Source organism: Salminus brasiliensis, chromosome 9, assembly GCF_030463535.1.
Source record: "Salminus brasiliensis chromosome 9, fSalBra1.hap2, whole genome shotgun sequence".
NCBI lineage: Eukaryota > Metazoa > Chordata > Actinopteri > Characiformes > Bryconidae > Salminus > Salminus brasiliensis.
Window position 1 is genome coordinate 11,215,924 of NC_132886.1, and position 27,123 is coordinate 11,243,046.

The 27,123-nt window shown below is 43.4% G+C and overlaps 1 protein-coding gene across 2 annotated transcripts in view; it reads right to left on the reverse strand.

Moving 5' to 3' along the window:
- Positions 1-27,123, reverse strand: part of kdm6ba (lysine (K)-specific demethylase 6B, a) — a 107,170-nt gene that overhangs the window by 77,478 nt on the left and 2,569 nt on the right. For both annotated transcript variants that reach the window (XM_072687407.1, XM_072687406.1), the window contains exons 2-3: positions 21,711-21,930; positions 4,021-4,147 (exon numbers count right to left, since the gene is read on the reverse strand). The gene's annotated coding sequence lies outside the window, so the exon portion shown is untranslated. The remainder of the gene's footprint in view (positions 1-4,020; positions 4,148-21,710; positions 21,931-27,123) is intronic.

Consider the following 27,123-nt stretch of genomic DNA (forward strand, 5'->3'; position numbering starts at 1 on the left):
TGGACGAATCATGCAGTAAATCTCCCATTCTACCACATCCCAAATGCTGGTATTGGAAAATATTACTTCAGATCTGGAGACTGGGAAGACCACTGAAGATCACAGAGCTCACTGTCCTGTTCATGAACCCAGTTTGAGAAGACTTTAGCTTTGGGACACTGCTAGCACTAATGCTATCACGCCCGGAAGTAGCCGTCAGCAACAATACTCAAATATCCTGTGGCATTCAGGCAATGACTGATCGGTATCAACAGGCCCAAAGCTGCGAAGAAAACATTTCTCACACTCTTACACCACCTCCACCAGCCTGGACTGTTGACAAGGTGAGTTGGGACCATGGATTCAAGCTGTTGGTGCCGTGCTGGTCGCAGTTTCTCTTTATGCCTCTTGCAATCATGTTTTGGGATGACCTGTTCCTGCTGTTCTCCCTCTGTGTTCTACTTTCCTACAGCGCACTTCGATGTTGTCCTGCTCCAGATCCTTGCATCGATTACAGCAGGATGACGCTACATAGTTGTGCATGTGACTGTACGGACTACAAGGACTTTCCATCCAAAAAGAAACGAAAAGGCTTGCATGAGCATGCTATCCCTGTATGGGTTGATAGTAACTCCGCGAAGAAGGACGAAAACACAGACAGAGAGATAACATCGTTCCACTGCTCCTCAGCTCAATGCTGGAGGGCGCTATACCCCTCTAGCCCACGCCTGGCATTAGACATGCTGTCATAGATTCACGTTTATTTGCACCAGAGTCCTATTCTATTGGCTACATCTCTACAGGGACTAGACAAGCTGTGCATGTGCAGTTTGATATCGGTGTCATCAATGGCTGCAACTTGGGGCGTTTTCACGGTAGAAGGTTGGCCAAAAAAAAGGGTGGCGTGTGAAATTGCGCAATCCCGCCATGGTTCGAATGGGACCAATATCCCAGCATCGGCCTTGGTTGTGGACTCGGACTATGTATTCGGGGGAAGTGTGAAAAGCCTAGTGAAAAGTAGCGGAATGCATTCAATACAAGAGGTGTCCACAAACTTTGGACAGATAGTGTATGTAGTTCGCAGAAAGGTTACATTGCTCTCATATTTCCAGTGCAAGATCAAAGTGATAAAACACAAGGCACCCTTTACACCTTTTCCTTCGTCTGACGGAAGCTCCAGGGGACACTGGCACGGCTCCGCTGATCCACCGAGGGAACAAAGAGGCAAATGCACTGCATTCAGCACTAGAAGCCCACATTCATGAGAGCTCAGATCTCAGACCTGTGTCTGCTCAGACTAGTTACTGTATCTCTCTTTATGTTGCTTGACTGAACACTCTCTCACACACACACACACACACACACACACTCTCACACACACACACACACACACACTTATATACACAAAGCACTAAGTTCAGCCTTGAAACGAAATGAAAAAGTGCACCGGCAGAATAACTGGCTTTACTGCCTAAAGATACAGCCTCTACCCGACAAACAAGAAAGACAGAATACCAGAGAGGGAGAGGTGGTGTGTGCGTGTGTGTGTACCCAAACACACACATGCACGCATGCACCGATACTTCAGCTACACTTAGACAAAGACCCAGACAGGGACAAAGAAAGGCAGGAGGGATCTCATAGACAGATGAAGCATAAGAGAGAGAGGGAGCGAGAGAGGGAGAGAGAGAGAGGGAGAGAGGGAGAGAGAGGGAGAGAGGGAGAGAGAGGGAGAGAGAGAGAGAGTTAGCTTTAAGAGTGAGGGAATGTGAGAACAGAAAGATGAAAGGGAGTTAACACACTCAGACTGCCTTCTGTAATTTACACTCTTCCAATCAATTCTCTGCTTTCCCCAAAGTGCCAGACACACACACAGACACACATACATATCTACACACACTTTCTCTGTTTGCTCCTCATCCTCAATCCACTCTGTCTCAACTCCTCTTTCACCGTCTGCCTCTTTAGTCTGTTCTTTATGTCTCCGTAGCCTGCTGTTCTGTGTGTGTGTGTATGAGAATGTGTGTGAGTGTGTGCCAGTAGCAGCAAAATAAAGAGAGAAAAGCTCAGTAATGACCCACTAGTGTGCTCGAGACCTTCACGGTGCTGCAGCCAAGCTAAACCGAACACCCGCACACATACACACATACACATAAACACACACACACACACACACACACACACACACATATATAACATGTATAAAATACACTGGCCCTTATTCATCAAAGTTCATACAGGGTTAAAAGCTTGATGATTATCAGTATCAGTAATAACAGGCAGTATTATGACTGAACCAACAGTATAAAGCCAAAGCACAGTGAGATTCTGTGAAGGGAACAGCACAGCCACTTTAGTACAAGCGCTCTTATGTGCACAGTTAGTGTTATCATCATTATCTATTTTCTACAAAAGGAACTGAAATAGTCATTGACATGACTGCACTAATTAAACTAATAGAAAATAACTAAATTGATAAATTACAAATAACATCAAACTGAATTACACTCAACAATCCAACAAACCTCCTACTTTCCAAATACAGCCAGAGCACATTCCAGTAGCCTGTACAGCCTGTACACATGTGGTCAATGAGTTACTTCATTAATGTGGATTATTTTACAATTAGAGAGTTTAGGGTCTAGCTTTGGAGGCCGTACAGATTTCTTACTGTCCAATAGAGTGGACAGTGAGTGGACACTTTAAAAACTCCAGCAGCATTGCTGTGTCTGATCCACTCGTACCAGCACAACACACAGCAACACATACTACCTGCTCTGTGGTGGTCCTGAGCATTGAAGAACACGGTCAAAGGAGGCTAACAAAGTATGCAGAGAAACAGATGGACTATAGTCTGGAATCATAGAACTACAAAGTGCTGGGCTGTGTGTGAGATATATATATATATACATACACACACTCCTTATGCTCCAAAATGACATATATAATAAATAATATAAACATATATAATATATCTTTTTTACATGGACTTTTACTGAAAAGAAAGAAATATTTTCCTTCTTCTTTTGCAGCTTCTGTGTTTCTTTGATGGCATACTATCTGTCCTGCTGAATGCTTTCTTTTTACGGTCTCACTACGGAAACACCTGCATGAATTACAGTTATGCATCAAATAAATGATGTGTGTATGAGGGCAGATTAAGGCGTGCCTTTTGCAAAGATACATATGTTAAATGATTGGCCCATCATGATGCCATACAGATGTTTAACAAATCAGATGTGGAGCAGTTGGTATGCCAACTCCAATTTGGAAATTTTCCAAGGACTAAGGAAGCAGTTGCCTGAAAACTCTTTACTATCTAATATAGCTGCTTCTTCTCCTGCTTTGTGGGCATTGCATATTTTAATTGTCAGAGTGCTGGGCAGCTGCCTATAGGGGCCTCTGGCTGCTGATTGCTGGGACATTGTTTGAGTAATCAGAGTATTTCTACAGCTTTTAAATTTGCATCACCCGGCCTTTCCTGATGATGACCGTGAAGCCACAGGCCACAGAATTTTTTGGGGCCCAAAATTTTGCATAGTGGTCCTTTTTCTTTTTATCACTCGGATGATACGCAGAACAAAAATACTACGCTGATCTTCTAAAACTTTGTGCCTGCTGTAGAGCAGCTGATTACAAAAAAAAACTTGTGCCCTTGAGCAGGGGTGCTCAAACTTTTGCATGTCACTACATATTTTCTCTCTCTCTCGTTCTATGATGGACAGACGCAGTCTTTCAAAACGCAGGTCCTTCAGAAAGAATCAAGAGCATGGCAAGTTGTCAGTCACTCAATTAGTGGTGCAGAGAGAGAGAGACAGACAGACAGACAGATAGTAGAGAGTGTGTGTCATCCACTCACTTTCACACGTTTGGTCTGTCAGGTGATGACAGTCTCAACACTTTCACTGTACACACATTTTAAAGCATGGCATTCTTGCTCGCTCCCTCTCTCTCCCTCTCTCTCTTACGCACACACACACACCTTACACAAACACAACTCATTTTTAACTCCTGCGATTCATAACGAACATCCTGTCTCACCTGTCAGTCATTCTCCCTCTTGCGCTCTCTGTGCTCCGGTGCGTGAGTTAAGAGAAGAAGCGAGTGGAGGAAGGCGAGGCGCTGCACACTTCAGCTCTTCAGGAATATCGAAGGAGAGGCCAAAGACCTGAAAGACAAAAAGAGAAACAGAGAGCATAACAGGAGGTGAAGGAAATCCTCGGGTTCAGCGCAGATGGCTGTGCATTCCTACATCGGGTTCACAGTGTGTGTGTGGGGGTGGGGTGGGGTGTGTGTGCATGCCGCACTTTCCAGAGCTACTGATGCAGTACTCTAGCCCTCTATTTTTAACCCCTCTGCATGGGAGATGCGAAGATCAGTGGGTGTGCATGTGTGCGTGTGTGTGTGTGTGTGTGTCGGCGTCTCGTTTACGTCTACCGCTGGAGCAACGAGACTAAACACAAGTCAGCTGAGCCACACACTTACACACAGATCATTACGTAACGAAGCAGGAGTAACACTTGTCCATGAATTACACTCGCCCAGCAGTGATATGGGAAGTGCCATGCTGGGGGGTTATGTAAGAGGAGCCACATCGCTACTAAAGAACTTGCTGACCCCACTGTACATCAGGAAACAGCACAAGCACTCCTGCACCTCACCCTTCAGGCTGTAAGCGGACCACACTACTAATAGAGCAGTATGTTGTTATGCGCGAGAGAGAGAGAGTATAAGTGAGAAATTATGACCGGGGGGTTGGGGGTATGAGAGAAATGTCAAGACCACCAGGTATCCTAAAGTTCTGGGCCCAAAGAAATTCAGCCTTTTGGACCATTACCAGGAGCCCGTCTGATGCAATCTGCCAACATATTATCTGTAAAACGGGCACACAAAAGAGCCTACGTAATGAAAGGTCATGCTAAAATGGGTGAAGCTACACTACATGTCCAAATGTTTATGGACATCCCTACTTTAAGTTGCACCCATTGCTGACAGAGATGTGCAAATGCACCCATACAGCTTGTCTAGTACCTATAGAGAAGTAGTGCCAATAGAACAGGACTCACTGCAGCACATAATAAACATGATGAACCTATTGGCAACATGCCAATAATATAATAATGCCAGGCGTGGGCTAGGAGGGTATAAAGATATGGGAGTTTGGGAGTTGGAGGTGAGGTGGGGTGGTCATCATCCAACATCCTGGCCTCACTAATGCTCTTTTCGCTGAAGGCAATCAAATCCTCACAGCAATGCTCCAAAAATCTAGTAGAAAGCTTCTCCTGGACAGTAGAGACATTTTCTCCAACAAAAATAACTTTTTTTAACCCTTGATTTCAGAAGAAATAATGAAAGAACAGATGTCCCAATACTTTTGTCCATGCAGTGTATGTTGTCTTGCTTGCAGCACGAATGGCAGCACCCTTCTTAAACCAATGCCTGTGCTTGCTATTAACATAATAACAGTAATAAGCTACAGTAACAATAGCCTACCAGGTGATGTTAGCCTAACTAACTATAGGCTAGACTTCAGCCTCTAAGGCTTTCGCTAGCTCTCAGTCTGGCTTTCCACTCTGGTATCCACAGATGCTCAGCCCTCCTCCTGGACAGAATCCTGCTCTAACCACAGTGTGCCACACCTGATCCAGCAGATCAACTGCATACTAGAACCAGGTGTGTTCGGTTTCCGAGAAAAAGGCCTACACGCGGGGTGTACATCTCCATTTCGGCTGAGCCCGTCAGTCAAACCACCTGTATAACTGTTTATCTGCCCGTGCTGTACGAAAGCACAAACACACAGACACACACATTGTTGGTTCTATGCTAATGTGTGTGTATTTCTGCTTTACTGTGGAGAGCTGATGAGGCTGTTAGCAGAGACAGAATCAGGAGGAGGAAGTCCCATTAGAACAGAAGAGCTATCTACTGCATTACAGAGAGAGAGAGAGAGAGAGAGAGAGAGAGAGGGAGAGGCTCATAAACACAGATCAGCCATAACATTAAAACCACCTGCCTAATACTATGTAGGCACACAGTTCTGACTCATCAAAGCATGGACTCCACAAGACCTCTGAAGGTACTCTGTGGTATCTGGCACCAAGACGTTACCAGTAAATCCTTGTGGTGTGGCAATGATGGCGTAGCGGTTCGAGCACCAGGCTATTAATGACAGGGTTGCGGGTTCGATACCTGGGCTCGGCAAGCTGCTGCTGTTGAGTGATCATTACCTCTGCTTTAGCATCGTACTTTATTTAAGTTTATTTTTGTTCTCCTCTGAGCTGTCTTTCCATCTCCAGTGTCTATTTCCAACAGTTCATATTGACCCATTCTTTTGACTCTGCTACATTGTAAAAAACATGGTTACACTTAGGAATTAAGTGACTGACAGCCTTGGCTGGAAGAGACTGTCTGCAGGACCTGCTTTGCGCCATTTCATTGTAGTGGATCCTACATGAGCTGCACTTTTAATGTTGAAGCATTTTACTTGATGGATAAACTGGGAATCCAGGGGAAAATCCGCTCTGCTTCTGCAGTGTAAGCTTAATGAAGGCGGTCTGAGACACGCTTGGTCTGGGAGAAGGGGTCGGGTCTACCAAACGAGGAGACGAGTCTGGCTCTGCTTCTGGTCTCTACTGTGCCAATTTGACAACAGGGTGGATATTTTAGCTTTATTTCTATAAATTGGAGAGGAATTGAAACATGGAGTCCATGTTTTCTACAGCCATTGATAAATACTAAGTGCATAACTAAAGTATGTAAGTTTTACATGCTCATATTATTCTGCATCAGAATTATACAGTTTCATCTTTTATGGTGGACTTGTAAAAAAGTCCTGATAACCTACAATGCAACAGCTCACAGGAGCGACATACTTTTACATAGATTTAACACTGTAACAAAAACATTCCAAAATACATGGTGTTGCATATCAGATCGTGTCCTCTCTCTCTCCTCTCAGCACAGTGTGCAGTTAGCAAGCTGAAGAGACTGGAACAGGGTTAGCTTTTAGCCTAGCACCTCTTCGCTACCTCAGGCTTTGGCTGAAGATGAAATAAGAGGCACTGGGCAAGCATGGATCACTTTCCTGGCTTTCGCTTTGTCATGTATAGAGTTTAATCTCCCCTTCTGTGGACAGTGGCCCAGGAAATGGACCAGGTCATGAGGTCAGGTTCGTGTAGCGACCAGTATTCCCAGAAGTAGCAGAATAAGGAGGTGATGGGCTGCTCTCCAGGATCACCAAAAGTCCACCACCAAATTCTCCCGGAGAGGACGTTGCATTTAACCGTGTCACAGCTTTACTTGTAAAAAAAAAAAAAAAAAGCTTTCTCGAGTGGTCTGTAAGTCTGGGGGCGTAAATACAAGGAGTCAAGACTGATAAGATTGTGTAAGATTTTAGGGGGGTTTTGAAATTGGCCTGTTTTCCTGCTCCGCTTTGGTGATGACAGCTTATCTTTGGAAAGAAGGACCAACAGTGTTTGAGGTTCACCATGTACTGAACTTGCATCATCCAACTTGGGCAGGGAAAACAGAGTTTTCCATTCTAAGGCACCGTTTGAGTGCATGAGCGTGTTTGCGCGAGTGCACTAGTGTGTGTGAGTGTTTGTGTGTCCTCTAAAGAGGATTGTGTTTGAGGACACAGGCTGGAGGGAAACTGGGGCTCAGGAGAATGAGTGAGGGGCCTTCGCCTACGTGACACCTCGCACACCCCTAATGCACAGATACATGAGCACACACACACGTACACGCACACACATACACACACACACACACAAAAGCCTAAACCTTGATTCTTGGCCTCACATTCACTTGAAATCACTGACATATACAGCACTCGGAGAGAGCCCTCCCTATGCACATATATCACACTCTCGCACACGACCTACAAAAAGCACACCATACACACCTCAGAGCGTGCACACACACACACACACACACACACACACACAATCTCAGAGATGTGTGTTCACCAAAGAGCAGCATAAAATATTCAGTGAATTTTTCAACATGTGCTCTTTCCCCCTCTGCACATGTAGAAGTGCAAAAAGAGAGAGAGACAGAGAGAGGACAGCGAGGGAGTGAGGGAGGGGGAGACAGAGTCAATGAGGGCAATGAGAGAGAGAGAGAGAGAGAGAGAGAGAGAGCCCAGCTGACTCCTTTCCAAGAAACTCCCCTTAGCAACAGCCCCAGCTCAGTCTGTGCCCTATTGGCCGGCTGACAGCACGCATCACCAACCCATGTAGGACCCTCCACCAATCAGATGCCTGAACAGCTTCAGGGGGAGCTGGGCTTTTTGGATTCCATGTTCGCCATGGCAACTGAAGCCTGCTCCTGGCCTAGAGGTGGCCTGTGAAGAAAACATGCAAGCACATGTGTATATACACACACACACACACACTCCTGCAAGGAGATGCATGGCTAAGTCTGGGACTTGTTTTAAGAGGCCCTGTTTAACACCCCCCCCCCCCAACCAAGCACACACACCAATGCAGAAGCATAGAAATATACTTACAGATGTGCAACCATTCATTCTCATGCACACACACACACACACACAATATGACACTCATTTTTGCATTAGCATAATTACACTAATTAATTACTGTTTAATTAGATCTGGTGCAGCAACATTATTAATCGTTTTTAAAATCACATATCGTTAAAATGTCTGAGTATCGGCTCATAGTGATGCAGTGTTTTAGCCATATTACCCACGCCTAACACACACACACACACACACACACACCTGCAATTAGCAATAGGCAGTGGTGGCTCAGTAGTTAGAGTGCTGGACAACAAAGCACAAGGTTGTGGGTTCGATACCCAGACTTGCTAAGCTGCCACTGTTAAGCCCTTGAGCAAGACCCTTAACTTCATGGGCCTCAGAAACGCAAAGAGGTGGAGAAGCGGAATACAGCGCTCACTGCTGATTTACAGCAGACCCTAGAGCCCGGCATCTCATCATCACTACACTTCAGCGGTTAAAAGGTTCACAAGCTGAACTTTTCATGGAACTTGAAAGTATATGTCCAAATGTTTATGGACACCCCTTTTAATTAATGCATTCAGCTACTTTAGGTTGCACCCATTGCTGACACAGATGTGCAAATCCACACATACACAGCTTGTCTAGTCCTGGTAGAGAAGTATTGCCAATAGAATAGGACTATTGGCACTGTACCTAATGCCAGGTGTAGGCTAGAGGGGTATGAAGCCCCCCAGCATTGAGCTGTGGAGCAGTGGAACTGTGTTCTCTATAATAATGGTGCGCCATCCTACACTTCTGAGATGAGAATTGGGAGCATTTGGCAGCAGAGACTCCAAAAAAAGCAGGATAAACACTCTTTAATACCCTTCATTTCAGAAGAAACGAGCAGGTGTCCCAATACATTTGTCCATATAGCAGTGATGTGATCGTGTTTACAGTCTGGTCAGGATGGATTGTGACAGTGTTGCATCAGAAATTACAGTGCTGGTACAATCTGTAGAGATGCACCCCCCCCTCCTCCGAAAGCCTGAGCGTCAGTAATCCTCTCATCCAAACATCCAACACACTCAATAAGCAAGTGTGTCAATTAACTTATCATTTCTGTCTCACCACACACACACACACACACACACACACACACACACACAATGGGAATCTAATGTACAGAGAAGACTGGAACAGTAAAGAGACTGTAAAAAATCTCTTGTAAGGGTTTTAGCCTTAAGCCTGTTACTCAGTCTTATCAGAGCAAAACATGAATAGGTGCAGATATCTATACTAACACTAAGAAAGGACAGGAAATAAAAGAGAAAGAGGAGAAGAAGAAAGAAGACTGAGGGGAGAAAGAGAAATGGAAGGTGAGAGAAAAGGACAAAAGAGAGAGAGAGAGAGAGAGAGAGAGAGAGAGAGAGGAGAAGAGAAATAAGGGAAAAGAGGAGGAGGAACAGAGAGAAGGAGAAGGAAGAGCAAGTGGAGCGAGTGGATGAGAGAGAAAGAAAAGAGGGATGAAGGAGTGAAGGACAGAGAGGGAGAGCGAGGGAGTGAGCAAAAGAAAAGAAGACAAGAGAGAGAGATAGAGAGGAGAAGAGAAAGAAAAGAAGAGAGAGGAAGAGAGACGAAACACATAAGAGAAAGAAGGACAAGGGGAGAGAGGGGGACAAGGGGGGATGAAAAAGAGGGTGAGAGAGAGAGAGAGAGAGATACAGAGAGAGAGAGAGATCTTTGTTCTTGGTGTTGGAGTGGAGATGAGTAGCAGTCTCTCAGTATCGCTGCAGCGCTGCTGGAGAAGACAAAGCCACTTCAGAATAGACTCCTCACAACACAACACACAAACCACTGCCTCTGCCTCTGCCGTCATGTGGAGTGTGTGAGTGTTTGTGTAAGTGTTTGTGTGTGTGTGCATGACAGTGACCCATCTACTACAATCAAACACACTGCCCACACAAGACAGAGACAAAGACAGGGACATATGTGTGTGTGCGTTCATTTGTGTGTGTGTGTGTGTAAGACAGTCTCCATTCATACCAAGTCATTTTTAAGGCCATCAAAATTAACAGCAGGTAATTAAAAGTAATGACAGCGTTTCCTTTGAGCTTTGGGCCACTCGCTCATGCTCAGTAGCTAATTAACTTCTACATTAATTACCTCCTAAATATGGAGTCAGATCACACGCGGGCGCTGGGGTTTGTGTAGGAACTGTAATGAAAGGCGGCCTGGATGATCTATTTGCTTAGGAGCACATGGATGGAATTTATGGGGATAAGTGATTTCACTTTACAGACACACACACACACACACACACACACACACACACGCACACACACACACAGGACAGACATTATTACTGATACACGTATAGGAGTAATTGTGCTTGTACTTAACAGTACTGTAAGTATTATTTTGGAAGATTTGCATAATCATCACTGTATATATGATCTATTGATTTCTATGTGTGTTTATTTATCACATAAACAGCAGGGATGTCAAAAAATGGTCCCACATACCAGAACCGATCTGTTGAAGATTCTAATCCACCAAATACATTTAGAATACTTTGATTTTGAGAGATTGGACCTGAGTGTTCATGAGTGACTGAAGAGAGACTGGGTCAGTTAACACTGCTGCACTGTACAAAAAAGGCCAGAGCAGACTCTACCTACTGAGGAGATTGAGGTCCGCTGGAGTGCAGGGAGCACTCCTGAGGACTTTTTTAATACAGTGGTGGCATCTGCCATCTTTTATGGAGTGGTCAGCTGGGGCAGTGGCATCTCGACAGCAGGCAAAAAGAGACTGAACAAACTCATAAAGAGGGCCGGCTCTGTCCTGGGATGCTTCTTAGACCCAGTGCAGGTGGTGGCAGACAAGAGGATGACAGTCAAGCTGGCATCCATGCTGGAGAACAGCTCCCACCCCATGCATGAGACTCTGGCAGCACTGGCCAACTCCTTTAGTGACAGGCTGCTTCACCCCAAGTGTGGAATTTAGGTAAGGTAAATTTGCAATGATCTGTAAATAATATTGTTTTTCCTCAGAGTTTCTGACTTCTGTTATTTATATTTTGTATATACTGGTAATTTAAGATATCTATGTTTTGCATCTGAATGTCTTGCTATCCCTTTTTTGCTGTTACACTGTAAATGTCCCCACTGTGGGACTAATAAAGGACTGTCTCAACTTATATTATACTATTTTATCTTTTTCATGGAGTTCAGCCACTCAGAACCAGTCAGAATCTCTATCTCAGAATGTTTGTTTCAGCCGGGGGCGGGACAGCACAGTCATACTTGGCAGCAGAACCAATCACAATCCGTTCTTCAGCTGGGGGGCGGGACATCAAACAGGGAAACCAGTGCAAGATTTGATCAGGTGAGAGAACTGACGCTTCTCACTGATCTGGTGCCTGATTTTGTACTTAATCCAGTAAGTACTGTAATGCACAAACCACTGTCTGCACAGTTAGTCACAGTATGTGTTTCACATTGTGTAAAATGTACTAAATGTCCATCACAGCACGCCTTACTACTGCCTCAGATAAGACCTGATGTTCCTCAGAGATGTTATCTAGCACAGATATGTGCACAGTGTGAACCTGCAGGGTCACAACAAAAACAGAAGACTGACACAGGTTATGAATAGGTGTACAGGGACATTCTGTATTATAGATTCAAGTCAAGTCAAGCAGTGGCTTTTATTATGGTTTCAGCTGTGTACAAGAACACAGTGGAACATCTCTAGGACCATGGTGCATTAGGAACATCACCACTACACAAGACTACACACAGCCTAATGTGCAAAGGAGTTTCATAAACCTTAAAAAGAATGCAGTCATGACTGGTTTATCTGTTTAGGTCTTTACAGTTTTTACATTTTTACAATAAATCTAAATGATTTCCCCTCCACTGCAAATGAGGTTTATTAGCAAATGTACAAAACTTTCTACTGTTTGCAATAAACCAATCAAGCAAGACTAATTTAAATATCTCGACACATCTAATAAAACAAGTATTTTGCCAGTGTGTAGTACTTAGTAGAGCCTCCTTTTACTGTTATGACCTGCGGAAAACCTGATGCACAGCCACACACCAGCTTCTAAGGAATCGTACCCCCTTCCTCATGGGCAGTGGCCTCCAGTGCACTAGTATTCCTGCGTTTGCTGCTGCAACCACCTTCTTCAAACCCCACCAAAGATTTTCTACAGAGTTCAAGTCAAGCGACTAAGACGACCCCTTTAGAATCTTCCAGAACTTCTTCTGAAGCCAAGCCTTGGTGGATGATTTTTTTTTTGTGATGCACTTGGGATCATTGTCCTGTCAGAAGGCCCAATGTCACCCAAGCTTCAGCTTCCTCAAAGAAGGCATGGTGTTTTTTCCTAGGATTTCCTGATAATTGATTGAGTGCCAGAGGAAGCAAAGCAGCCCCTGAGAATCACTGAGTCCCCTCCATGCTTCACTGTAGGCAGAGTGTTCTTTTCAGAATAGGCTTCATTCTTCCTCCAGACATATCGCTGATCCATAGGCCGCAAAAGTTCCAGTTTTGTTTTCATGGCTGAGCAGATTGGAGACGACTTGTCTTGTGCTTTTGGGTTTAGCAGAGACGTACAGGCATGAAGATTCATTTTCTATGATAGATCTACCAGAGGCAGACTGTATCTGCCCAATATTGTTGGATTACTGACTTCTAGTGAAAAATGTCTATTTCCAATATTGCAGAAATATTGCAATAAAAAATGTTTGCAATGTCAATTTTAAACAAATAGCATGGCTGTATGTAGAGCTTAAGGTTGGTGTTCGTTCAGGCAGGCAGTCAGGCAGTGGCCCATTTGTCTTTTATTGGTCATTTGTAAACGTTTCTAAAAATGTGCTAATGATATTTGAATTCTCCAATTAAACTGAAATATCCTCCACACTGGACGGTGTGTCCCGTGGCCCCTCCTCTGAAATGTCTTTGCCACTAGTGACCAACAGGACTATTTTTAGTAATAGCTGGTATTTTCTATGTCTACATCTTCAAATACAGACAACAAACCTCCAGATTTACCAGACTTGCCATCAGGAAACATGTTCCTTGGCTATTTGCCTGCGAGTTACAGGCCCAGTGAGGCTGACTCACACTATGTCAGCTACTTTAAGTAGCACCCATTGCTGACACAGATGTACAAATGTATATATGGGATATGGTGGGGTGGTGATCATTCAACGTCCTGACCTCACTAATGCGCTTGTCCCTGAATGTAATCAAATCCTCACAGCAGTGCTCCAAAATCTAGTAGAAAGTCTTCTCTGGACAGTTATTTAAACAAAAGCAGGATAAATGGTTTTAATACCCCTGAATTGGGAAGAAACAATGAATGAGAAAGTGTCGCAATACTTTTGTCCATATAGTGTGTGATCTCTTACTCTTACACACACACACGCTATACTGACCGCAGGGGCTCTATAATTGAAGGTGTGTGAATGCTATTGTCCTTATACAACAATAAGGGTGTGTTTTTCTATGTGACAACTGAAGGCATTCTATAAGGTAAGAGTTAGAGGCAAGGTCCTAATTTTATTCCACACACACACACACACACACACACACACCCTCCATCTCTCTCACTCCAAATGGACGCTGATATTTGGCTTTTGTATTAGGGTACAAAAAGCTCCCAGACAGGCCCCTTTGCTGCACCCCCACCACCACCACCACCACCACCACCAAAAGGCACACACATCCATACACACGCAGCTTAAGATGGCTTATTACCAGAGTGACACGACACTCCCCCACTGATCAGTTATTCAACTCACAGACCGACCAGAGGTTAATGAGTTCTTATGGACACAGAGAGGGAGAGAGAGAGGGAGTGAGAGACAGAGAGAGAAAGAAATGGCAGGTCATGATTGATTTCACCAAGCAAAGCAGCATCTGGGTAATGTCTGCCTGCACAGGGGTGAGGCAGGGGACAGCCCATGTGTGTGTGTTTGTGTGTAAGAGAGAGTGAGCTAGAGAGAGAGAGAGAGAGAGAGAATGCAAAGTGTATAATTACTGTGTCAGGCTGTTCAGTGTTTGTCCACACAACCTAAACACACTGCGGATCTTGGCAGTGGTGCCAGGACGCAGCTAGATCCTCCAGTATGTTTGTATATACTGTGAATGCTCTTTCTCACACACACATGCACACACACACACACTTCACTTCCCAACCCCAGCTTATGTACGTCTCTCCATATTCATCCCCTCTCTCCCTGCTAGGGCCCCTCACACACAAAAGCCTGGTGCAACAAAGAGCTGAGGGCAATGACCCAAACCAGAAAGAGAGAGAGAGAGACAGAAAGAGAGAGAGAGAGAGAGAGAGACAGATAGAGACAGATAGAGAGAGAGAGAGAGAGAGAGAGAGGGAGTAGCTCATCCCTTCAGTAAAGGGGGGAAGGGGTGCAATAAAGCCCAATGTTTTTGCCTTTTAAAATAATCATTTTTTTGTATGAATATAAAGTGGGGGATGTTCATGAATAATAATAATAATAATAATAATAAGTAAAATTAACATCAAAGGCACAGAACATTACACTATCAAACATTTGCATATTATGTCATTAATCACAACATCGACATCCCCATGTTTCCCAGCTGCGATAAACATATAGCACAGCACCTAAGCCCGCATTGTCTCTCTCACACACACACACACCCCTACTTAACCCTCTGTTCCACCTCTTTTGTGACGGTTCATCTTCCTGTGGCTTCTCTAGATGCCAGCTCGCACCTGTGCCCTCCTCCCGCTGATCTACATCCCCCACTCTCTCTATCCTTCAGCCTCTCTTATCTAACCTGAGCAGCCTGAGGCAGAGCTCACTTCCTCTGTGTATGAACTCCCTTGCTTGTGCACACACACACACACACACACACACACACACACACACACACACACACACACACACACACGTGCACACAATCAGCCATGAAACGTGAAATAGTTTGAAATTAAGTTATTCAAATGGTTCCAGCAATGAACGACTCACATTCATATGGAAATAACACATCTGAGGACGGTCCTACTGTGCCCCCTGGATGTTTCCCCACTGCCAAAGTGTTGACAGTGGAGTTCACTCAAGCGTGACACTGCGAGTGCTCGGCCAAAACTGAAATTCACACAATTAGCCCAAATGTAGTCCATCAGCCAAGACGTGTTTGGAGTCTGAAGCAGGGTGGTCAGGACTGTGATACTAACTGTAACATCTAAACAACCATCACTGTCTGAATGTCAAATATTTATTGCCAAAATATTTTTATATTTTTTCCCCCAGATGAATTAAAGCAGCAGTCATACATTTTTTCTTTCACATAAAAAGCAGCAGTATTCCTGAGCGTGAAGGGGACAAAATGTCCTAATAAAGGGTGTCAGTGTGCTGCGTGACCATCCCTGCTACATCTAACATGTTCATTCTAAAAATGACAAGTGGCCTGGTAGGTTTCTGCAGGAGTTTTTTTTTTGTTACATGTCTTTACGTATGCAAGTCCCATGCACAGCCTCTGAAAGAGGATCTGGCACTGTTTGCTGTTTACCTGAGCTATCGTGGTGCTGCTAATGGTGCTGATATAAACAGAACGGCTACTGTGAGAGCTACCGCGAACGTGGAGAGATCCTAACGGCAAACTCAATCTACATCTGCTCATTCACTCGTTATCAAACCATAGAAACGCAGAATTAGAACTGAAGAGAGCGCTGCAGCTTCCTCGCTAAAACCAGGATAAACACTGGCTAGGCTTTTCAGAGGAGGCGAAAGTGTGATGCTGAGTTGGCCCTTTCCTTGCTGAGCAGGTAAGATTGTTTTAGGGAAGACGGTCCCCCCGAGAACGCTCCCCAGCTAGCTGTAAATAAGGCATGTTATTCGGACAAGGGCACTTTAAATTTCCCTTTAAAGAGTTTTATTTTCCTTTGAAGCTATAGCAGTGCCATCCTGTGCCAGGTATCGGATATGTATCAGATTTCAAGAACACATTTGAAAGCGATCCAAATCAGAAATAAAATTGTCAGCTTCACATATTTTAAAAAATGTACCACTTTTGGCCCACTTTTACCTGCTGTGTGAACATAGCCTTAGGGCATGCAGTCTGAATGATGCTAATGATGCTGGGGAAGAAGCTACCATTACCTGTGTGTTTTGACTGTTTTTGGAGTAAGGGACCTGCTTTAGAAATCTGAAGCCATTGAGAATCTAAATCCATGTTTTCTTTGTAATACAAATACAAATGTAGTCCTATGGATAATTCCCAACAAGCAATACATTGCCAGTATATATTTAGTTATACATCTCCCTGTTTGATTGAAGCTGGGAAGCCCTAATCTTGCTCCCACCAATCACAAGACTGATGTGATTTTGTCTGACAGTGACGACATGCAGCAGAACCTGTTTCGCTCATTTCTCCCCTCTCCCGCTTCCACAGTAGTGTTTAGTTTGGCTGATTGACAGCCATGCTGATTAGAATTTTAGGACCACACCCAGACAGTTCCCAATTAGGTCTAATCAACAGTTTTTAAGCAATACTGTTTCAGATTTCTGTCTTGTTTTTCATCCAGACTCATCATCACAAAAATGATTACAAGCAGCCAATCGGCCTTACTCATGCAAGCGACTTGGGCGACCCGCACTGCTCCACCAACAGTTATATAACCCACCTAGCATCACAGCTTCATAATGTTAGTCAGACATGTAGCCTACTGTTTCTCTCCGAGTCTGACTGCACGTTGTGCATTCATCACATCTCTCAAGCACTCTCTTGTATTACTAACGATGACTTGTCCTCTTTCTCTCTCTCTCTCGGCCTCTCTCTCTCTTTCATTCACACACACACACACACACACACACAGAGCAGGTGGGCTAAGTGGATGAATCCATCCTGCCTCACTTCCTTCATTACCCTCCTCCCTCCCTCCTCCCTCTGTACCACAATGTTCTAGCTCCTCGCTGTGAGGAGGAGTGTGAGGGACACACTCTTCCTCCTCCTTACTTCCTGTTCCTCCCCCTCCTCTCCCACAGCCTCCTACGGCTGACTCAGCTAGCAGCCTCTTCTGTTGCAGCTCTTTCAGTCCAGCTCAATAAAGCTCTCTGCTGCAATGGAGTGAAGCAGTGACAATGTACTGTGAGCAGTAATGGGAAAAAGCTCAACACAGTGATGTTCAGTGGTCCCGTGATCATACTGAAAAAACAGCTCGCACCAATCAGCCACAACATTAGCACCAGATCAAATCTGAGTATTTTAAGACATGGACTCCACAAGATCTTAAGACCCTGTGGTCTCCTGTAGGCTGTCAGGTGGGGCCTCCATGGACCACATCAATGGGCCTTAGGTGCCCATGACTCTGTCGCTAGTTCACCATTGTCCACCACAATTTATTGGTATATACTGACCAGTGCATACCAGAAAACCTCCACAAGACCTGCCTGATGTTTTGGAGATGTTCTGATCCAGTCGTCTAGCCATCACAGTTTGGTTCTTGTCAAAGTGATTCAGGTTTTTATGCAGCTGATCTGTCCTGCTTTTAACATCTTCATCACCTTCAGGAACTGCCTGTGCATGGGCTGCCTAATGTAACATACTGCTTGACAATGCCACTATAGATGAGGATAATTAGTGTGATCTTCACCTCTCAGTGGTGATAATGTTATGGTGTAGAATCATTTTTGTTAAGATGATTTTTTTCTTGTTTTTTGTTTCAATGAAAAATGTCTAGATATAAGTGAAATAACTGTAATATATTTCATATTATTTGAATAATAAATATTAAGATATGCCATGCTCTAATAATTAGATTGGTGTGCCCCTTTCCTCCACCCCTTTTCTTTTACCTAATATGTGTCTGTTTATTTGTATTGCTTCCATATTGCGGCAAATTCCTTCGGGATCACTACTGTGATCAATAAGGGGATCAATAAACAAATACTTTCTATATTTAGACTAGATTATCATGATGTATTTATTGTATTTCAGAATAGTTGTTTATATGTTTAAGTGCCCCTGGACTACTGCACTAAAACATCTCCATCCTAATTATTTCACTGCATTTGTAACATTATGAAAACAAAAAAAAACAGGCAAGCCTAGCTTTGCCTGACCACCAGTGGCTGCAGAGAATCGTCAATAGCATTTGTGGAATAAAATGATCTCTTATTATGTTTCATGCACCATTTCATGTGACCCTGACTGGTAAAGAACTCAAGCCTGGCCCTCAAAGCCTGTAGATGTAGGCTGGGGGTGCCACAGTAGCAATGCAGGCTGAGGGACGGCGGTCTAAGCGGTGATAATTTGAGCCTCTTTAAGAAGGTCCAAATTGTAAGGTCTAAACGACTGGGTCAGAACATCACCAACATGTGGGATGTTTGGAGTGGTCAGACAGTACCTACCAAAAGTGGCCCATGAAAGGTCAAGCGGTGAACTGACGACAGGGTCATGGGTTTCCAAGGCTCTGTGATATGAACAGGGAGTGAAAGCGACAAGGACTTAAAGGATCTGCTTGCTAACGTCTTGTTGCCAGGTACCACAGAACACCTTGAAAGGTCTTTTGGAGACCCTCCACCAAGGGGGACATACACAGTATTTAGTGGGTGGTCGTTTACATATTGGCAGCATCATCGGCAGACAAGTAAATGAAGTTCCTGTATTAGTGCATCCTTGTAAAGTGTTCCCAAAATGCTACCAGCTCTCTTCATCTACTTTATCATTTATTTATGCAGTGCACATTCAAGGCTCTTGCGTGTATTAACATTTGTAGGGTGTGTGTGTGTGAAGGTGACATCCAATTGGTATCAGCCTGGGACGTAACTGACAAGCTTGTCATGAAGATTGATACCTTATTTACAGAAGTATGACGCCATGAACTTACCAGAACCATGACTATAACTCTCTCTGGGTCTCTCACACACACAAACGCATCTACCCATCAAATGACATACACGATGTTGACAAAAGTATTGGGACAGCAGATAATTAATTGTTTTTTTCCAAAAGAGTTCTGCTATTCTGCTTTTGTTGGAGTAACTCTCTCTACTGTTCAGGGAAGGCCTTCTGCAAGATTTTGGATGCTGTGAGCATTTGATTGTATTCAGCAACAAGAGCGTCAGGATGGTCAGGATGTTGGAGGGTCACCACCCTACTCCCCAACTGATCCCAAAAGTATTGGATGGAGCGCCATCCATCATTGCAGAGAACACAGTTCCACTGCGCCACACAACTCAACGCTGGGGGGCTTTATACTCCGCTAGACCACTCCTGGTATTAGGCATAGTGCCAAAAGGTTCTTGTTTATCTACTCCAGAGGGTCCTATTCTAAAGGCAATGCTTCTCTATAGGGCATTTGCACATCTATGTCAGCAATGGGTGCTGCTAAAAGTAGCCGAATGCATTCATTAGAAGGAGTGTCCACAAACATTTGAACATGCAGTGCATTCTGTAGACATCTCATGATGCCTCCCAATCTTAAGAAGAACCAGTCTACCTCAGAGAGCTCTGTGCACCATCTGCAGCACATGCTTCAACACGCCTGAGGCTTATTCAGTCTCATGCAGTGAGCCTTCTATAATGTGCTGTAACACAGACTCCCAACCCTGTCCTGGAATACCCCTTGCCCGGCAACTTTTACTGCTCTCCTTGCTCCAACACGCCCACTTCTACTCAGGAAGGCCTTGATAATGAGCTGATGAGCTGGATCAGGTGTGTTCAGTGTACAGATAACACCTGTGCAGACAGGCAACCAGGGCTGGGATCCACTGCACGAAGTTCAAATTATAAACGATATTAGAATTACTCTGTGCAGAGCAGTGGTGAGGCAAAGTGAGAGAGAACAACGCAAGGTGTAATGGTTCACCCTAACGGCGTCCACTAAGTGGTCACTGCTGAGCCCTTGAGCAAGGCCCTTAACCCTCTCCGGTGGCTCAGTGGTTAGAGTGCTGGGTTATTGATCACAGGGTTGTGAGTTCAAAAGCCACCACCATTGCTGGGCCCTCACTGCCATAGCGTGGCTGACCCTGCAGTCTGACCTTCCAGTCTGACCCCTTTCCAAGATGGGATATGCAAGAAGAACAGTGTCATTGTACTGTACACATTTATTCTCCTTTATACACTCATGTGTCCCATGTCAAGTATTTATAGTTCTCCTGCTTGAACACCCCCCCCACACACACACACACACTTAGACTCAGGAAGGGTTTATTTAATAGCTGATTAGTTGACTCTTTAGGTGTGTAAGAGCATGGAAAGTACCAAAATGTACAGGACAGGACAATTTCAGGGCAGGATGGGAACAGAGCCTTATGAAAACGCTGACGTCACATCGTATGCATGATTCTGGTTGTATCTATTTGACCTCCTGACTCCCTTTATAGTGAACTACATTACACTACAGCTTCTGCATGCAGATATTACCACATTTTAGATTTCCACATATGAATTAATGCAAATATTGTCCTATTAGAGACATATATAATGCTGTGTTTAGATGTAGAATAAGTATAGAGAATTAATTTCCTGTCTTACATAGAACACTACATAGTGTGTAATTTAGGATTAAACCTCTGTGTTTTTTTCCCTTCTTCATGGTGTTTTGCTGTCTCTATTTATGAGGCACTGTCGCCCCATACTGGGCTAAAATGCTCATTCAAGGTTTTCATCTCTGTGTGGGCGAACATATGTTGAAAGAACACAGGGAAAGAAATCTCGATTTTTTTTGTTTTTCATCCAGATACATGTGGAAGGGGTCTAAGACAGCAGCATTACTCAACTAGGCATCTTTTTGTGCTCACTGGCCCTAATTTAAAGACACACGCACTTTGCAAAGGTCCTAACAGCCAAGCTAAACCATCAAACCAACTGTATCAGATCTCCTACTCGAGCTGTTCTTAGATATAGGCGTCTATTAGGCGGTGCAGTGGAGCTAGGGACCCTGCGCTTTCCTATGAGAGTGTCGGCTGTCAGGCAATGCTGCCTCAGAGTTTTTATGATGCCTTAAATATTTCCTGTAAAGAATCTTAATCAAGCTGAATCATTATGAGAGTCACTAGGTAGCAAACTAGGCAATAGTGTCAATTATTGCCTACTTTAAAAAGCTTGCTGGAACATTCAGCAGTCTACCTAAGCATCTATACGCAGACAAAGCTGCAAGATTTGTCTTCAGCCACCTTCAGAGAAGAATCTAGATTTGAAAGAATCAAAAACTATTATGTGAACTTCACTGGTTCACTACTGAAGTAACACAGGGTTATAAACCTACCTGTAAGCTTCTCCATGACCTCCAGCACACAGATATCTTCATCCTGACCAAGCTGGAGCATCATCTGTGCTCACTGTTCCCTCTCGTACAGCAGGTTTTCAGGACTTTCGCCATCTGACTGACAGGACGCAGTCTTGCTTCTGGTGTCTGATAGGACTCTCCATCCAGAACAACTCTTATGTTGGCCAACCACATTTTAACCATGCTGAACAGCTGCCCACTGTGAAAAGAAGGAAAGTTTACATAAGGTTATTAAAGAGAACTTTAACACCCCAAGCCAGTCCCATTTTATTAACCATATAGACAAAAGTATTGGGACACCTGCTCATTTAATGTTTCTTATGAAATCAAGGGTATTAAAAAATTAGTAACTTTCTCTACTGTCCTGTGCAGAAGGCATTCTACTAGATTTTGGAGGAACATTGCTGTGAGAATTTGATTGCATTTCGTGACAAGAGTGTTAGTAAGGTCAGGATGTTGGATGATCACCACCCTACCTCATACCCAACTCCCCCACTCATCCCAAAAATACTGGACTTTATTCCAAAGATTATTCCAGAGAAAACATGATTCCACAGCTCAATGCTGGGTTTTTTATACCCCTCTAGCCCACACCTGACATTAGGCATGGTGCCCACATCTGCTCCAGAGAGTCCTACTCTATTGGCAAAACAGGGACTAGACAATGTGTGTGTATATTTGCACATCTGTGTCAGCAATGGGCGCAACTCAAAGTAGCTGAACCCATTTATTATAAAGGGTGTCCACAAACAATTGGTCATACAGTGCATCAGCAGGACCTTTACAAATACCAGTAGAGGTGATTGTACTGTTTTACCTTATTACCATAATGTGGCATCTATAATTAGGGCACATCAGAGGACTGTTGACCTTTAATGCCAAACACTAAAGTACAAAAATGTGTGTCTGGTCATTTTCATCAGAATAAAGAAACCTGTGGCTGCTGAAACACAAAGAGATGATTTAGCTGAAATTTACCAGTGCAAGTGGCACCATCTAGTGGATTCTCACAAGTTTTAAACAGCTCTGTTCAGAACAAGACACATGCTTAATGCTTGTGTCCAAATGTTTGTAGACACCTCTTCTAATGAATGCATTGAACTACTTTAGGCTGCACCCATTGCTGACAGAGCACACACACACACACACACACACACACACACACTATTGACAATAGAACAGGACTCTCTGGAGCAGATTAATATGAATCTATTTGCACCATGACTAATGGCAGGCGTGGGCTAGAGGGCCCCCCCAGCATTGAGCTGTGGAGCAGTGAGACTGTGTTCTCTAGAATGATGGAGCACTGTCCAATACTTTTGGGACCCCAATGAGTTGGGGTGCTGGTCATCCAACATCCTGACCTCACTAATGCTTTTGTTGCAACGAAATCAAATCCTCACAGCAATGTTCCTTCAAAATCTAGTAGAAAGCCATTATTGGAGAAACAATGAATAAATCGATGTCCCGATACTTTTGTCCATACACTATACCACAACAAATGTAGGTTGTTTACAGTACGTACACTTTAAATGAAAGAATCATGATATTAAATGCTTGCAAATGGAGCCAAAACATCTGAAAGGCTGTTCATCACTTGATTACAGCTATATTTTATACCTGCATCAAGTTAGGCCTGGCATGATAATAGGGATGGGCGATATGGTAAAAACATTATATCATGATATTTAAATACATTTTTCATGATAGACGATATTTATCACGATATATGTAATCACAGACTTAAAACATCAGTAGTGACAGATTCTTATAAACTGCTATTCAGATCCTCCTGTACTGAAAACAGTGATATTTATTCAACATCTGCTGCTCTTCATCTAATTAACCAGCCTAATTACCCTGTCTGTAGTGAAACCTGCACCTGCAGTGTTTAAGCACTAACAATAGCCTTGATACACAACTTATCACAATACAATAAAATGTTGTCATATTGTCCAGCTCTACAAGATAGCATTTTTGACCTGTCGTTCAATATATGGACATTACCTTAAGAATTTGTGCTGACCTTTCAAACAAACTCCAACTATGGCGGGCTTGTTTTTCCCCCACCTGTTTTAAGAACATGACACCACCAGTCAGTGAGCTTCCACAGCGCCCCCACCCTGTGGCTCTTTTAAATGCACATGGGGGAATAAGCTGATTTAGCTGTGAACTAGATATCCACCAAACAGAAATCTGACCAGTCTGTTTGAAAAACGTTCTCATTCTGAGATACCGTCCACATTTTTAAGTCCTACTGCCTTTAGAATGCTTAAAGTTAAAGTCTGGTGGGGATGCGTGAACAGGTTTTCTTCTAATGACTACTCCATCCAGGTCAAATTTGTGTAGGTATCGCTGCACCACCCTTCCTGAAGGTCATTTACAGTGAAGCAGGGCTTTTTATCTGCCTTTCTAGTAATCCTGGACACTCTCTCTGAAAGGTGTCCTTGACTTCCCAACTGAAAGTGCAACCTCTTCTGTTCCTGTTAACTGCCATTTCTTTAATTCTCATTATTAACGGAGGGAACGGCTCCCTGAACACACTTTGCAATCTTCTTATAGCCTTCTTTTGTTTTGGTCATTATTTATTTTAACTGTCAGAGTGCTGGGCAGCTGATTAGAGGAGCCCACGGCTGCTGATTGTTGGGAGAAGGTTTAAGGATCTAAATAACTGGGAAGATTAGAAAACCTGGCCTGAGAACAAGACATAGCCCAGAGCTATTTTTGTCCATATAATCAGAATAAGAATCAGAATCAAAATCAGGTTAATTGGCCAAGTATGTTCACACACACAAGGAATTCGTTCCGGCTGTTAGTGACTCTCTAGTGTTACATATACAGCTACTCTACATATAATTTACAGACAATACACACAACATACAGAGAACAATAGTACAATAATATACTGAGTATATATAGAATTTATGAGAACATTTCTATACAGTGAGTTTGGTAGTAGAAATATTAAAAGAAGAGGGAGAGATGTGGAACTCTAGTGCATGCTTAACATAAGCCCTGTGGTCAGAAACAGACCCATAGTGAAAGAAAAGGAGGGCAGAGAAATTGTGCAGTGGCAGATGGGCTACAGTCACTAACTGTACCCCTGTAGAGAGCTGCTGTGTTATGCTAACCCAACATGCCAACAGGCTATTTAACTATCCCAAAAATACTGGATCGAGCACCATCATTCCAGCTCCACAGTTCAATGTCTGGGGGGCTTCATACCCCTCAAGGCCACACCTGGCATTAGGCATGGTGCCAACAGGTTCATTTTTGTCTGATCCAGAGAGTCCTATTCTATTGGTGATACATCTCCACCAGGACTAGACAAGCTGTGTGTGTGCATTTGCACATCTGTGTCAGCAATGGGTGCAACTTAAAGTAGCTGAATGCATTCATTAGAAAGGGTGTCCACAAACATTTGGACATATAGTGTACCATGAACTTCAAACACTGCTGTCTCTTTATTGAAAAGCAAAACCCAGCGTGGAGAAGCTGGAGAAGCAAATCAACAAGCAAGTCGACCAGCTACACCTTCTTCTGTCGGCTGAAGTCAGCTGTGAAGCTGAAGTCAAAAGTTTCTGTACAGCAGAAACTGGCCAAGTTGTGACAAACGCTATTTCCAATATGGCTGAAGAGTTCATTAACGGTAAGATATCAATACATTATGTACAATTTGTACAGTGTAGAACTAACTGTTATAGTTGTGTCATCTTTAAATATCTATAATCAATGCATTTTACATATAAAATTATATATGTGTAAAAAGTTTGACGGATCTTTTTTTTTTTTAAACTTCCCACACAAACGCCTGAACGAGTTTCACCTTGGAAAAACTTACTGCCAATCATGCACTGGAAAACACCACGCTGTCATGCAAAAACCTTATATCTCCATTGTTGACATCATAAAAATCAGTAGTCTTTATACATTTTGTCTAATTTTCATGATGAATGGGTCGATAGATTGATGCTCCAAAATGATGTAAAATAAAGTCTTACATCAATCTCTATTGAAAGTTACGAAGGTCTTTTTCTGCAGCTCAGGTAAAGTCACCATTTGGGACATACAAGAATTTTGCATGACAGCAACTATAAATAAACGCAGCCAATAAACGCAGAGTGCTGAATACAGGCTTGTAAAACCTCATCTAAAGATTTTTCATCCCAAACAAAATCTCATATTTACTATTCAGAAATAATACTGAATTACTGCAGATTACTACACCTTTACTGGGTTCTACTACACCTTTACTGGGTTCTACTACACCTTTATTGGGTTCTACCACACCTTTAAGGGGTTCTACTAAATCTTTATTGGGTTCTACCACACCTTTAAGGGGTTCTACTAAATCTTTATTGGGTTCTACTACACCTTTAAGTGGTTCTGCTAGACCTTTACTGGGTTCTACTACACCTTTAAAGGGGTTCTACTACACCTTTAAGTGGTTCTACCACACCTTTATTGGGTTCTACTACACCTTTACTGGGTTCTACTACATCTTTAAAGGGGTTCTACTACACCTTTACTGGGTTCTACTACACCTTTAAGTGGTTCTACCACACCTTTACTGGGTTCTACTACACCTTTAAGGGTTTCTACTACACCTTTATTGGGTTCTACTACACCTTTAAGGGGTTCTACTACACCTTTATTGGGTTCTACTACACCTTTAATGGGTTCTACTACACCTTTAAGTGGTTCTGCTACACCTTTAAGGGGTTCTACTACACCTTTAACTGTTTCTACAACACCTTTAAGTGGTTCTGCTACACCTTTAAGGGGTTCTACTACACCTTTACTGGGTTCTACTACATCTTTAAATGGGTTCTACCACACATTTAAGTGGTTCTACCACACCTTTACTGGGTTCCACTACACCTTTAAGGGGTTCTACTACACCTTTATTGGGTTCTACTACACCTTTAAGGGGTTCTACCACACCTTTATTGGGTTCTACTACACCTTTAAGGGGTTCTACTACACCTTTACTGGGTTCTACCACACCTTTAAGGGGTTCTACCACACCTTTATTGGGTTCTACTACACCTTTATTGGGTTCTACCACACCTTTAAGGGGTTCTACTACACCTTTATTGGGTTCTACTACACCTTTAAGGGGTTCTACTACATCTTTAAGGGGTTCTACCACACCTTTATTGGGTTCTACTACACCTTTAAGGGCTCATACTACACCGTTATTGGGTTCTACTACACCTTTAAGGGGTTCTACCACACCTTTATTGGGTTCTACCACACCTTTATTGGGTTCTACTACACCTTTAAGGGGTTCTACAACACCTTTAAGTGGTTCTGCTACACCTTTAAATGGGTTCTACCACACATTTAAGTGGTTCTACCACACCTTTACTGGGTTCTACTACACCTTTAA